Source organism: Zea mays, chromosome 4 (assembly GCF_902167145.1).
Source record: "Zea mays cultivar B73 chromosome 4, Zm-B73-REFERENCE-NAM-5.0, whole genome shotgun sequence".
In the NCBI taxonomy this organism is placed as follows: domain Eukaryota; kingdom Viridiplantae; phylum Streptophyta; class Magnoliopsida; order Poales; family Poaceae; genus Zea; species Zea mays.
Window position 1 is genome coordinate 163,769,665 of NC_050099.1, and position 15,801 is coordinate 163,785,465.

The following is a 15,801-nucleotide window of genomic DNA, read 5'->3' on the forward strand; positions in this document are numbered from 1 at the left end:
ATCCACTTTTGAGACTAAAACAAATAAACTCAAGCACAAGGTTAGTCTCAAAGTGTCAAGTTGTAGCATGCCTCCCCCTAAATAAGTGCATCACTTGCAAATGGACTTGTGAGGTCCGGGGATCATGTGTACAACTTGAGCACCATAAATAAGCAACAATATGCATAAAGGAACATGATCAAAGGCATAAACACATGTACGCTATAGATCAATCCAAGTTACGCGAATCTAACACATTTAGCTCACTACGCAGCCTGCAAAAGGTTGACTCATCTAGAGGCTTGGTAAAGATATCGGCTAGCTGGTTTTCGGTGCTAACATAAAACACTTCGATATCTCCCTTTTGCTGGTGGTCTCTCAAAAAGTGATGTCAGATGTCTATGTGCTTAGTGCGGCTGTGTTCAACTGGATTATCCACCATGCGGATAGCACTCTCATTATCACATAGGAGTGGGACTTTGCTCAGATTGTAGCCAAAGTCCCGAAGGGTTTGCCTCATCCAGAGCAGTTGTGCGCAACACTGTCCTGTGGCAACATACTCGGCCTCAGCGGTGGATAGGGCAACAGAAGTTTGTTTCTTAGAACTCCAAGACACCAGGGACCTTCCTAAGAATTGGCACGTCCCTGATGTACTCTTCCTATCAACCTTGCATCCAGCATAATTGGAGTCTGAGTATCCAATCAAGTCAAAGGTTGACCCCTTTGGATACCAGATCCCGAAGCAAGGCGTAGCAACTAAATATCGAAGTATTCACTTAACGGCCACAAGGTGACACTCCCTTGGGTCAGATTGAAATCTAGCACACATGCATACGCTCAGCATAATATGCGGTCTACTAGCACATAAATAAAGCAAAGAACCTATCATAGACCGGTATGCCTTTTGATCAACGGCCTTACCTCCTTTGTTGAGGTCGACATATCCATCAGTTCCCATTGGAGTCTTTGCGGGCTTGGCGTCCTTCATCCCAAACCGCTTGATCAAATCTTGTGTGTACTTCGTTTGGGAGATGAAGGTGTCGTCCTTGAGTTACTTCACTTGGAACCCAAGGAAGAAGTTTAACTCGCCCATCATCGACATCTCAAATTTTTGAGTCATCACCCTGCTAAACTCTTCACAAGACTTTTGGTTAGTAGAACCAAATATTATGTCATCGACATAAATTTGGCATACAAATAAGTCACCATCACAAGTCTTAGTGAATAAAGTTGGATCGGCTTTCCCAACCTTGAAAGCATTAGCAATTAGAAAGTCTCTAAGGCATTCATACCATGCTCTTGGGGCTTGCTTAAGTCCATAGAGCGCCTTAGAGAGCTTACACACGTGGTCGGGGTACCGTTCATCCTCAAAGCCGGGGGGTTGCTCTACGTACACCTCCTCCTTGATTGGCCCGTTGAGGAAAGCGCTCTTCACATCCATTTGGAACAACCTGAAAGAATGGTGAGAGGCATAGGCTAACAAAATGCGAATAGACTCTAGCCTAGCCACAGGAGCAAAAGTCTCCTCAAAGTCCAAACCTGCGACTTGGGCATAACCTTTTGCCACAAGTCTAGCCTTGTTCCTTGTCACCACCCCGTGCTCGTCCTGTTTGTTGCGGAACACCCACTTGGTTCCCACAATGTTTTGCTTTGGACGTGGCACAAGGGTCCAAACTTCATTTCGCTTGAAGTTGTTGAGCTCTTCCTGCATGGCCAACACCCAGTCCGGATCTAGCAAGGCCTCTTCTACCCTGAAAGGCTCAATAGAATAGACAAACGAGTAATGCTCACAAAAATTAGCTAATCTAGAGCGAGTAGTTACTCCCTTGCTTATATTGCCCAATATCTGGTTGACGGGATGATTCCTTTGAATCGTCGCTCGGACTTGAGTTGGAGGGGCCTAAGGTGCTTCTTCCTCCATAACATCATTATCTTGTGCTCCTCCTTGATCACACGCCTCCTCTTGATGAACCTGTTCATCAGTTTGAGTTGGGGGATGCACTATTGTTGAGGAAGAAGGTTGATCTTGCTCCTTTTGTTCCTGTGGTCGCACATCTCCAATTGCCATGGTGCGTATTGCGGTCGTTGGAACATCTTCTTCATCTACATCATCAAGATCAACTTGCTCTCTTGGAGAGCCATTAGTCTCATCAAATACAACGTCGCTAGAGACTTCAACCAAACCCGATGATTTGTTGAAGACTCCATACGCCTTTGTATTTGAGTCATAACCTAACAAAAACCCTTCTACAGCTTTGGGAGCAAATTTAGAGTTTCTACCTTTCTTCACTAGAATGTAACATTTACTTCCAAATACACGAAAATACGAGACATTGGGTTTGTTACCGGTTAGAAGTTTGTATGACGTCTTCTTGAGGAGGCGATGAAGGTAGACCCGGTTTATGGCGTGGCAAGCCATGTTCACGGCTTCCGACCAAACCGCTCGGGCGTCTTGAACTCTCTAAGCATCGTCCTCGCCATGTCTATGAGCGTCCTGTTCTTCCTCTCTACCACACCATTTTGCTGAGGTGTGTAGGGAGCGGAGAACTCGTGCTTGATTCCTTCCTCCTCAAGGTACTCCTCCACTTGAAGGTTCTTTAACTCAGACCCGTTGTCGCTTCTTATCTTTTTCACCTTGAGCTCAAACTCATTTTGAGCTCTCCTTAGGAAGCGCTTAAGGGTCCCTTGGGTATCTGATTTATCCTGCAAAAAGAATACCCAAGTGAAGCGGGAAAAATCATCAACTATAACAAGACCATACTTACTTCCCCCGATGCTGAGGTAGGCGACGGGTCCGAAGAGGTCCATATGCAGCAGCTCCAGGGGTCTTGATGTGGTCATCACATTCTTGCTGTGATGAGAGCTTCCCACTTGTTTGCCTGCTTGACAAGTTGCACAAGGTCTATCTTTTTCGAAAGTTACATTTGTTAGACCTAACACATGTTCTCCCTTTAGAAGTTTGTGAAGGTTCTTCATCCCCATATGTGCTAGACGGCGATGCCACAGCCAGCCCATGCTAGTCTTAGCGATTAAGCATGCATCTAGATCGGCCTCCTCCTTCGAAAAATCAACTAAATAGAGTTTGTCGTCTAGTACACCCTTAAAAGCTAATGAACCATCACTCCTTCTAAAGACAGACACATCTACATTTGTAAATAAGCAATTGTAACCCATATTACATAATTGACTAACGGACAACAAGTTATACCCGAGCGATTCAACCAAGAACACATTAGATATGGAATGCTCGGATGAAATAGCTATCTTTCCTAGTCCTTTAACCTTGCCTTGATTCCCGTCACCGAATATGATTGAATCTTGGGAATCTTTGTTCTTGACGTAGGAGGTGAACATCTTCTTCTCCCCCGTCATGTGGTTTGTGCATCCGCTGTCGATAATCTAGCTTGAGCCCCCGGATCCATAAACCTACAAGGCAAATTAGGCTTGGGTTTTAGGTACCCAACTCTTGTTGGGTCCTACAAGGTTAGTAACAATAACCTTAGGGACCCAAATGCAAGTTTTATTTCCCTTGCATTTTGCCCCTAATTTCCTAGCAACCGCTTTCTTATTTTTACATTGGAGAACAAAATCAGTGTTGCAAGCATGAATAATAGTAGCATTTTCATTGTGCATTTTTCTAGGCATATTAACAACATTTCTCCTAGGCATATGATGAACAACATTTTTCCTAGGCATATCTCTACCATGCACAAAGGAAGAACTTGAAGCAATCATGGCATGTGAATCATAAGCATTACAACTCCTATTATGATAAGCATTTCTAGAAAATTTTCTATCATAAATAAATGCATGCTTCTTTTGACTACTATTAGCCATAGGAGCCTTCCCCTTTTCCTTGTTGAAAGTGGGAGCTCTTTGGCTTGTTAAGTTCTTGGCTTCCTTCTTGAAGCCAAGCTCATCCTTAATTGAGGGGTGTCTACCAATGGTGTAGGCATCCCTTGCAAATTTCAGTTTATCAAAATCACTCTTGCTAGTCTTAAGTTGGGCATTAAGACTAGCCACTTCACCATTTAATTTTGCAATAGAGGTAAGGTGCTCAACACATGCATCAACATTAAAATCCTTACACCTATTACAAATTACTACATATTCAATACATGAGCTAGATTTATTTGCTACTTCTAACTTAGCATTTAAGTCATCATTAACACTCTTTAGACTAGAAATAGACTCATGACAAGTAGATAATTCACATGAAAGCATTTCATTTCTTTTGACTTCTAAAGCAAGAGACTTTTGCACATTTACAAATTTATCATGCTCTTCATATAAAAGATCCTCTTGCTTTTCTAGCAATCTATTCTTCTCATTCAACGCATCAATTAATTCATTGATCTTATTAATTTTAGTTCTATCTAAGCCTTTGAATAAACTTGCGTAGTCTACTTCATCATCACTAGATTCATCATCACTTGAAGAAGCATATGCAATAGTATTTCGAGTGCTTACCTTCTCCTTTGCCATGAGGCAGGTGTGATGCTCGTTGGGGAAGAGAGACGATTTGTTGAAGGCCGTGGCGGCGAGTCCTTCGTCGTCGGAGTCGGACGAAGAACAATCCGAGTCCCATTCTTTTCCAAGGTGTGCTTCGCCCTTAGCCTTCTTGTAAACCTTCTTGTTCTCTCTCTTCCCATTCTTTCCTTGTTCCTGGTCACTATCATTATCGGGACAGTTAGCAATAAAGTGACCAATCTTACCACACTTGAAGCATGAGCGCTTTCCCTTTGTCTTGCTCTTGTTGGGATGCTCCTTGCGACCTTTGAGCGCCGTCTTGAAGCGCTTGATGATGAGGGCCATTTCATCCTCATTTAGCCCGGCCGCCTCAACTTGCGCCACCTTGCTAGGTAGTCCCTCCCTGCTGCTTGTTGCTTTGAGAGCAACGGTTTGAGGCTCGTGGATCGGCATTGGGCCATTCAACGCTTCATCAACATATCTTGCCTCCTTGATCATCATTCGCCCGCTTACAAACTTTCCGAGTATTTCTTCGGGCGTCATCTTGGTGTACCTAGGATTTTCACAAATAGAATTTACAAGATGAGGATCAAGGACAGTGAAGGACCTTAGCATAAGCAGGACAACGTCGTGGTCCGTCCATCTCGTGCTTCCATAGCTCCTGATTTTGTTGACCAGGGTCTTGAGCCTGTTGTACGTTTGAGTTGGCTCCTCCCCCCTGATCATTGCGAACCGTCCTAGTTCGCCTTCCACCAACTCCATCTTGGTGATCATGGTGGCGTCGTTCCCCTCATGTGAGATCTTGAGGGTGTCCCAGATTTGCTTGGCATTATCCAAGCCGCCCACCTTATGATACTCTTCCTTGCACAAGGATGCTAAAAGAACAGTGGTAGCTTGTGCATTTTTGTGAATTTGTTCATTGATAAACATGGGATTATCCGTACTATCAAATTGCATTCCATTTTCTACTATCTCCCATATACTTGGATGAAGAGAGAACAAATGGCTACGCATTTTGTGACTCCAAAATCCGTAGTCCTCTTCATCAAAGTGTGGAGGTTTACCAAGAGGAATGGAAAGCAAATGAGCATTAGAATTTTACGGAATACGAGAATAATCAAAAGAAAAGTTTGAGTTGACCGTTTTCTTTTTCTCGTCGTCATCGTCTCTTTGGGAAGAAGAGGACTCGTCGCTGTCGTAGTAGACTATCTTCTTGATGCGCCTCTTCTTCTTCCCATCCTTCTTCTTATGACTTGAGCCCGAGTCAGTGGGCTTGTCGTCTTTTGGCTCATTGATGAAGGACTCCTTCTCCTTGTCGTTGATCACCATCCCCTTTCCCTTAGGATCCATCCCTTTGGGCGATTAGTCCCTTTCGTGAAGAGAACGGCTCCGATACCAATTGAAAGCACCTAGAGGGGGGTGAATAGGTGATCCTGTAAAAACTTAAGACTTAAAGCCACAAAACTTGATTAAGTGTTAGCACAATGAAATCAAGTGGCTAAAGATCGAGCTCTTTTGAAACTGAGAGCGCCTAGAGGGGGGGTGAATAGGTGATCCTGTGAAAACTTGAAACTTAATGCCACAAAACATGATTAGGAGTTAGCACAATAAAGCCAAGTGGCTAGAGAGGAGTTCTTGCAAAACACAATAACCACAAGAAGATCAACACAGATAGGCACAGTGGTTTATCCCGTGGTTCGGCCAAGTCCAACACTTGCCTACTCCATGTTGTGTCGTCCCAACGGACGAGGGTTGCACTCAACCCCTCTCAAGCGGTCCAAAGACCCACTTGAATACCATGATGTTTTGCTTTGTTTCACTATATCCCGCTTGCGAGGAATCTCCATAACTTGGAGCCTCTCGCCCTTACAATTTGATGTTCACAAAGAAGCACGGAAGTAAGGATGGGATGAGCAACGCACACAAGACACAAAATCAGAGCACAAACACGCACACAAGTCACAACTCGAGCTCACAACACAACCCGAAGAGTTCTCTACTTCAAATGGAGCTCTAGTTGCTATCACAAAGAATCAAATGCGCGGAATTGGAGTCTTGGTGCTTAGGAATGCTTAGAGAATGCTTGGTGGTGTCCTCCATGCGCCTAGGGGTCCCTTTTATAGCCCCAAGGCAGCTAGGAGCCGTTGATAGCATTCCAGGAAGGCAATTCTTGCCTTCTGTCGACTGGCGCACCGGACAGTCCGGTGCACCACCGAACACTGTCCAGTGCGGATTTCTTTCCTGTTTTGGCGCAGCCGACCGTTGGCGATTTGGAGTCGTTGGCGCACCGGACACTGTCCGGTGCACACCGGACAGTCCGGTGCCCCCTTCAGATCGTTGGCCTGGCCACGCGTCACGCGCGGATTGCGCGGCCGACCGTTGGCTCGACCGACCGTGGGCTCACCGGACAGTCCGGTGCACCACCGGACAGTCCGGTGAATTATAGCCGTACGCCGCCGACGAATTCCGAGAGCGGCCTTTTCACCAGAGCCAGTCTGGCGCACCGGACACTGTCCGGTGCACCATCGGACAGTCCGGTGCACCCAGACCGAGCAGCCTTTTGGCTGTACACAGCCAACTTCTCCATAATTGTTTCTCCTGTTTCTAGCACTTAGACACAATACATTAGTCTTCAAAACAATGTACTATGTCTATACACATACCTTTAATCTTGATTTGCACTTCTTGAGTCCTCGGCATAATTTAACACTTAAGCACTTGTGTTGGACACTTAATCACCAAAATACTTAGAAATGGCCCAAGGGCACATTTCCCTTTCAATCTCCCCCTTTTTGGTGATTTATGCCAACATAACACAAAGCAACTAGAACAAGTGCAACATCAACGCAAAAAGAACACAAATTTGTTTTGATTCAAATTTGGCATATTTGGATCAGTCTTTGCCACCACTTGGTTTGTTTTTGCAAATCAAACTCAATTTCCTATCTCTAAGTCAAACACACTTGTTGAGACATAAAGAGAGGTATTTCAAGAGAAATCGATCAAAGATTCAAAACCTCCCCCTTTTTCCCATAATCAAACATTCTCCCTACAAGAGACAGACTTTTAGCACTAAGAGACAATAAGAGTATTTTGACAAAACAAAACTCTACTCTACTATTTTCAAAATTCTCAAGTGGTAGCTGATCCATTTCTTGCTTTGGCCTTATTTTCTCCACCTTTGGCATCAAGCACCAAAACGGGATCAATCTTGGCCCTTAAACCCCATTGCCTCACCAAAATCTTCGATTAAGAGTAAAAAGGCAATAAGAACCACGGAGATGAACTTGGAGTAAGTTACCCTCTCATCGGAGTGCAGTGGAAGTCTTTCATGGTCCAAGTCCACCTTTCCCTTTCAATCCACCTTCGAAACTAAATTACGAACACTCAAGCACATGGTTAGTCTCAAAGGATCAAGTTGTAACACAACTCCCCCTAAATATGTGCATCACTTGCATTTGGACTTGTGAGGTCCGGGGAGTGTTTGTACAACTTGAACACCACAAATACATAACAAAATGCATAAAGAACATGATCAAGGCATAAAACACATGTATGCTATAAATCAATCCAAGTTCCGCGAATCTAAGACATTTAGCTCACTACACAGCCTGCAAAAGGTCTTCTCATCTAGAGGCTTGGTAAAGATATCGGCTAGCTGGTTCTCGGTGTTAATATAAATCACTTCGATATCTCCCTTTTGCTCGTGGTCTCTCAAAAAGTGATGCCGGATGTCTATGTGCTTTGTGCGGCTGTGTTCAACAGGATTGTCCGCCATGCGGATAGCACTCTCATTGTCACATAGGAGTGGGACTTTGCTCAGATTGTAGCCAAAGTCCCGGAGGGTTTGCCTCATCCAAAGTAGTTGCGCGCAACACTGTCCTACGGCAACATACTCGGCCTCAGCTGTGGATAGGGCAACAGAAGTTTGTTTCTTAGAACTCCACGACACCAGGGACCTTCCTAAGAATTGGCACGTCCCTGATGTACTCTTCCTATCAACCTTACATCCAGCATAGTCGGAGTCTGAATATCCAATCAAGTCAAAGGTAGACCCCTTTGGATACCAGATCCCGAAGCAAGGCGTAGCAACTAAATATCTAAGAATTCGCTTAACGGCCACAAGGTGACACTCCCTTGGGTCAGATTGAAATCTAGCACACATGCATACGCTTAGCATAATATCCGGTCTACTAGCACATAAATAAAGCAAGGAACCTATCATGGACCGGTATGCTTTTTGATCAACGGACTTACCTCCTTTGTTGAGGTTGACGTGTCCGTTTGTTCCCATTGGAGTCTTTGCGGGCTTGGCGTCCTTCATCTCAAACCGCTTTAGCAAGTCTTGCGTGTACTTCGTTTGGGAGATGAAGGTGCCATCCTTGAGTTGCTTCACTTGGAACCCAAGGAAGTAGTTCAACTCGCCCATCATCGACATCTCAAACTTTTGAGTCATCACCCTGCTATACTCTTCACAAGACTGTTGGTTAGTAGAACCAAATATTATGTCATCGACATAAATTTGGCACACAAATAAGTCACCATCACATGTCTTAGTGAAAAGAGTTGGATCGGCTTTCCCAACCTTGAAAGCATTAACAATTAAAAAGTCTCTAAGGCATTCATACCACGCTCTTGGGGCTTGCTTAAGTCCATAGAGCGCCTTAGAGAGCTTACACACATAGTCGGGGTACCGTTCATCCTCAAAGCCAGGGGGTTGCTCCACGTACACCTCCTCCTTGATTGGCCCATTGAGGAAAGCGCTCTTAACATCCATTTGGTACAACCTGAAAGAATGGTGAGCGGCATAGGCTAACAAAATACGAATCGACTCTAGCCTAGCCACAGGAGCAAAAGTCTCCTCAAAGTCCAAACCTGCGACTTGGGCATATCCTTTTGCCACAAGTCGAGCCTTGTTCCTCGTTACCACCCCGTGCTCGTCCTATTTGTTGTGGAACACCCACTTGGTTCCCACAACATTTTGATTGGGACGCGGCACCAGTGTCCAAACTTCATTACGCTTGAAGTTGTTGAGCTCTCCTGCATGGCCAACACCCAGTCCGGATCTAGCAAGGCCTCTTCTACCCTGAAAGGCTCAATAGAAGAGACAAAAGAGTAATCCTCACAGAAATTAACTAATCTAGAGCGAGTGGTTACTCCCTTGCTAATGTCACCCAAAATCTGGTCGACGGGATGGTTCCTTTGAATCATCGCTCGAACTTGAGTTGGAGGGGCCTGTGGTGCTTCTTCCTCTTCAACTTGGACATCTTGTGCTCCTCCTTGATCACATGCCTCCTCTTGAGGTACCTGTTCATCATCTTGGGTTGGGGTTTGCACCGTCGTTGAGGAAGAAGGCTGATCTTGTTCCTTGTGTTCCTGCGGTTGCACGTCTCCAATCGCCATGGTACGAATCGCGTCCGTTGGAACATCATCCTCATCTACATCATCAAGCTCAACTTGCTCTCTTGGAGAGCCATTAGTCTCATCAAATACAACGTCGCTAGAGACTTCAACCAAACCCGATGATTTGTTGAAGACTCTATACGCCTTTGTATTTGAGTCATAACCTAACAAAAACCCTTCTACAGCTTTGGGAGCAAACTTAGAATTCCTACCTTTCTTCACTAGAATGTAGCATTTGCTCCCAAATACACGAAGTTACGAAACGTTGGGTTTGTTACCGGTTAGAAGCTCATATGATGTCTTCTTGAGGAGGCGATGAAGGTAGACCCGGTTTATGGTGTGGCAAGCCGTGTTCACGACTTCCGACCAAAATCGCTCGGGGGTCTTGAACTCTTCAAGCATCGTCCTTGCCATGTCAATGAGCGTCCTGTTCTTCCTCTCTACCACATCATTTTGCTGTGGTGTGTAGGGAGCGGAGAACTCGTGCTTGATTCCTTCCTCCTCAAGGTACTCCTCCACTTGAAGGTTTTTGAACTCGGACCCGTTGTCGCTCCTTATCTTCTTCACCTTGAGCTCAAACTCATTTTGAGCTCTCCTTAGGAAGCGCTTGAGGGTCCCTTGGGTTTCTGTTTTATCTTGCAAAAAGAATACCCCAAGTGAAGCGGGAAAAGTCATCAACAATAACAAGACCATACTTACTTCCTCCTATGCTTAGATAGGCGACGGGTCCGAAGAGGTCCATATGAAGCAACTCCAAAGGTCTTGATGTGGTCATCACATTTTTGGTATGATGAGAGCTTCCCACCTGTTTACCTTCTTGACAAGCTGCACAAGGTCTATCTTTTTCGAAGGTTACATTTGTTAGACCTATTACATGTTCTCCCTTTAGAAGTTTGTGAAGGTTCTTCATCCCCACATGTGCTAAACGGCGATGCCACAGCCAGCCCATGCTAGTCTTAGCAATTAAGCATGCATCTAGACCGGCCTCCTGTTTTGCAAAATCAACTAAGTAGAGTTTGTCGTCTAATACACCCTTAAAAGCTAATGAACCATCACTCCTTCTAAAGACAGACACATCTACATTTGTGAATAAGCAATTATATCCCATATTACATAGTTGACTAACGGACAACAAATTATATCCAAGTGATTCAACTAAAAACACATTAGAGATAGAATGCTCGGAAGAAATTGCTATTTTTCCTAGTCCTTTAACCTTGCCTTGATTCCTGTCACCGAATATGATTGAGTCTTGGGAATCTTTGTTTTTTACATAGGAGGTGAACATCTTCTTCTCCCCCGTCATGTGGTTTGTGCATCCGTTGTCGATAATCCAGCTTGATCCCCCGGATGCATAAACCTGCAAGGCAAATTAGGCTTGGGTCTTAGGTACCCAACTCTTGTTGGGTCCTACAAGGTTAGTGACAATAGTCTTAGGAACCCAAATGCAAGTTTTGTCTCCCTTGCATTCTGCCCCTAATTTCCTAGCAACCACTTTCTTATCCTTTCTACAAATAGCAGAGGAAGCATTGCAAGCATGATAAATTGTAGAAGGTTCACTACTTGTTTTCCTAGGTACATGAACAACATTTCTTCTAGACATAACATTTTTCTTAGCCAAATTTCTATCATGCATAATGGAAGAACTTGAAGCAAACATGGCATTTGAATCATAAGCATTACAACTCCTATTATAATGATCATTTCTAGAATATCTCTTATCACCATAAATGAAGGCATGATTCTTTTGACTACTATTAGTCATAGGAGCCTTCCCTTTCTCCTTGGCGGGAATGAGAGCCTTATGACTTGTTAAGTTCTTGGCTTCTCTCTTAAAGCCAAGCCCATCCTTAATTGAGGGGTGTCTACCAATCGTGTAGGCATCCCTTGCAAATTTTAGTTTATTAAATTCACTTTTGCTAGTCTTAAGTTGAGCATTAAGACTAGCCACTTCATCCTTTAATTTAGAAATGGAGGCTATGTGTTCACCACAAGCATCAACATTAAAATCTTTACACCTATTGCAAACCACAACATGTTCTACACAAGAGGTTGATTTATTTGCTACTTCTAGTTTAGCATTTAAATCATTATTAACACTTTTTCAACTAGAAATGGTCTCATGGCAAGTGGATAGTTCACAGGAAAGCATTTCATTCCTTTTAACTTCTAAAGCAAGAGATTTTTGTGCTTCTACAAATTTATCATGGTCTTCATACAAAAGATCCTCTTGCTTTTCTAACAATCTATTCTTATCATTCAAAGCATCAATTAATTCATTGATCTTATCGATTTTAGTTCTATCTAGGCCCTTGAACAAACTAGCGTAGTCTATTTCATCATCGCTAGATTCATCATCACTAGAAGAAGCATAAGTAGACTTTCGAGTGTTTACCTTCTTCTCCTTTGCCATGAGACAGGTGTGATGCTCGTTGGGGAAGAGAGACGATTTGTTGAAGGCGGTGGCGGTGAGTCCTTCGTCGTCGAAGTCGGACGAAGAGCAATCCGAATCCCACTCCTTTCCAAGGTGTGCCTCGCCTTTTGCCTTCTTGTAAACCTTCTTGTTCTCTCTTTACCCATTCTTTCCTTGTTCCTGGTCACTATCATTATCGGGACAGTTAGCAATAAAGTGACCAATCTTACCACACTTGAAGCAGGAGCGCTTTCCCTTCGTCTTGCTCTTTTTGGGATGCTCCTTGCGACCCTTTAGCGTCGTCTTGAAGCGCTTGATGATGAGGGCCATTTCTTCCTCATTGAGCCCCGCCGCCTCAACTTGTGCCACCTTGCTAGGTAGCGTCTCCTTGCTACTTGTTGCCTTGAGATCGATGGCTTGAGGCTCATGAATTGGACCATTCAACGCCTCATCGACGTATCTTGCCTCCTTGATAATCATCTGCCCGCTTACGAACTTTCCAAGTATTTCTTCGGGCGACATCTTGGTGTACCTAGGATTTTCACGAATATTGTTTACAAGATGTGGATCAAGGACAGTGAAAGACCTTAGCATTAGGCGGACGACGTCGTGGTCCGTCCATCGCGTGCTTCCATAGCTCCTTTTTTGTTGACGAGGGTCTTGAGCTTGTTGTATGTTTGGGTTGGCTCTTCCCCCCTGATCATTGCGAATCTCCCAAGTTCGCCCTCCACCAACTCCATCTTGGTGAGCATGGTGACGTCATTTCCCTCATGAGAGATCCTGAGGGTGTCCCAAATCTGCTTGGCGTTATCCAAGCCGCTCACCTTATGGTATTCATACCTGCACAATGAGGCTAACAACACAGTAGTAGCTTGTGCATTTCTATGAATCTGCTCATTGATGAATAAGGGACTATCCGTGCTATCAAATTGCATTCCATTTTCTACTATCTCCCATATACTTGGATGGAGAAAGAACAAGTGACTACGCATTTTGTGACTCCAAAATCCATAGTCCTCTCCATCAAAGTGTGGAGGTTTGCCAAGAGGAATGGAAAGCAAATGTGCACTTGAACTATGCGGAATACGAGAGTAATCAAAAGAAAAGTTCGAGTTAACCGTCTTCTTTTTCTCGTAGTCGTTGTCATTGTTGTCCTTTTGGGAAGAAGAGGACTCGTCGCTGTCGTCGTAGTAGACGATCTTCATGATGCGGCTCTTCTTCTTCTCGTCCTTCTTCTTATGACTTGAGCCTGAGTCAATGGGCTTGTCGTCTTTTGGCTCATTGATGAAGGACTCCTTCTCCTTGTCATTGATCACTATCCCCTTTCCCTTAGGATCCATCCCTTCGGGCGATTAGTCCTTTCTTGAAGAGAACGGCTCTGATACCAATTGAGAGCACCTAGAGGGGGGGTGAATAGGTGATCCTGTGAAAACTTGAAACTTAATGCCACAAAACTTGATTAGGAGTTAGCACAATAAAGCCAAGTGGCTAGAGAGGAGTTCTTGCAAAACACAATAACCACAAGAAGATCAACACAGATAGGCACAGTGGTTTATCCCGTGGTTCGGCCAAGTCCAACACTTGCCTACTCCACGTTGTGGCGTCCCAACGGACGAGGGTTGCAATCAACCCCTCTCAAGCGGTCCAAAGACCCACTTGAATACCACGGTGTTTTGCTTTGTTTCACTATATCCCACTTGCGAGGAATCTCCACAACTTGGAGCCTCTCGCCCTTACAATTTGATGTTCACAAAGAAGCACGGAAGTAAGGATGGGATGATCAACGCACACAAGACACAAAATCAGAGCACAAACATGCACACAAGTCACAACTCGAGCTCACAACACAACCCGAAGAGTTCTCTACTTCAAATGGAGCTCTAGTTGCTATCACAAAGAATCAAATGCACGGAATTGGAGTCTTGGTGCTTAGGAATGCTTAGAGAATGCTTGGTGGTGTCCTCCATGCGCCTAGGGGTCCCTTTTATAGCCCCAAGGCAGCTAGGAGCCGTTGAGAGCATTCCAGGAAGGCAATTCTTGCCTTCTGTCGACTGATGCACTGGACAGTCCGGTGCATCACCGGACACTGTCCGGTGCGGATTTCTTTCCTGTTTTGGCGCAGCCGATCGTTGGCAATTTGGAGCCGTTGGCACACCGGACACTGTCCGGTGCACACCGGACAGTCCGGTGCCCCCTTCAGCGCGTCACGCGCGGATTGCGCGGCCGACCGTTGGCTCAGCCGACCGTGGGCTCACCGGACAGTCCAGTGCACCACCGGACAGTCCGGTGAATTATAGCCGTACGCCACCTGCGAATTCCGAGAGCGGCATTTTCACCATAGCCAGCCTGGCGCACCGGACACTGTCCGGTGCACCACCGGACAGTCTGGTGCACCCAGACCGAGCAGCCTTTTGGCTGTACACAGCCAACTTCTCCATAATTGTTTCTCCTATTTCTAGCACTTAGACACAATACATTAGTCTTCAAAACAATGTACTAAGTCTAGACACATACCTTTAATCTTGATTTGCACTTCTTGAGTCCTTGGCATAATTTAACACTTAAGCACTTGTGTTGGACACTTAATCACCAAAATACTTAGAAATGGCCCAAGGGCACATTTCCCTTTCAGAAACACAATAGTCACAGTGAGAACAAGCACAAGAGACACGATGGTTTATCCCGTGGTTCGGCCAAGTACAACACTTGCCTACTCCACGTTGTGGCGTCCCAATGGACGAGGGTTGCACTCAACCCCTTTCAAGTGATCCAAAGATCCACTTGAATACCACGGTGTTTTTCTTTCTTTCACTATATCCCGTTTGCCAGGAATCTCCACAACTTGGAGCCTCTCGCCCTTACAAATGATGATCACAAAGAAGCACGGATGTAAGGAAGGGAAAAGCAACACACACAAGTCTCAAAAGCAACAGCACAAAACACGCACACTAGTCACAACTTGAGCTCTAAGTTCACACACGGAGTTCTCAACTCAAGAGGAGCTCAAATTGCTATCACAAAGAATCAAATGCGCTAGAATGAAGTCTTGGTGCTTAGAGATGATCAAAGAATGCTTGTGTATCTCCTCCATGCGCCTAGGGGTTCCTTTTATAGCCCCAAGGCAGCTAGGAGCCGTTGGAGGCAATCAGGGAAGGCAATTCTTGCCTTCTGTCGGGTGGCGCACCGGACAGTCCGGTGCACCACCGGACATCCCCTGTTCACTGTCCGGTGCAGATCGCCTTCAAAAATTGGCCTAGCCGACCGTTGAAGATTTGGAGCCGTTGGCGCACCGGACTGTCCGGTGCCCCCATCAGACCGTTGGCTCAGCCACGCGTCACGCGCGGATTGCGCGACCGACCGTTGGCTCACTGGACAGTTCGGTGCACCACCGGACAGTCCGGTGAATTTTAAACCGTACGCCGCCGACAAATTCCCGAGAGCGGCCAGTTGACCAACGCCAGCCTGGCGCACCGGACAGTCCGGTGTACCCAGACTGCGCAGAATCTTGACTGCCCCAGCCAAGTCTTTTTCCTTTT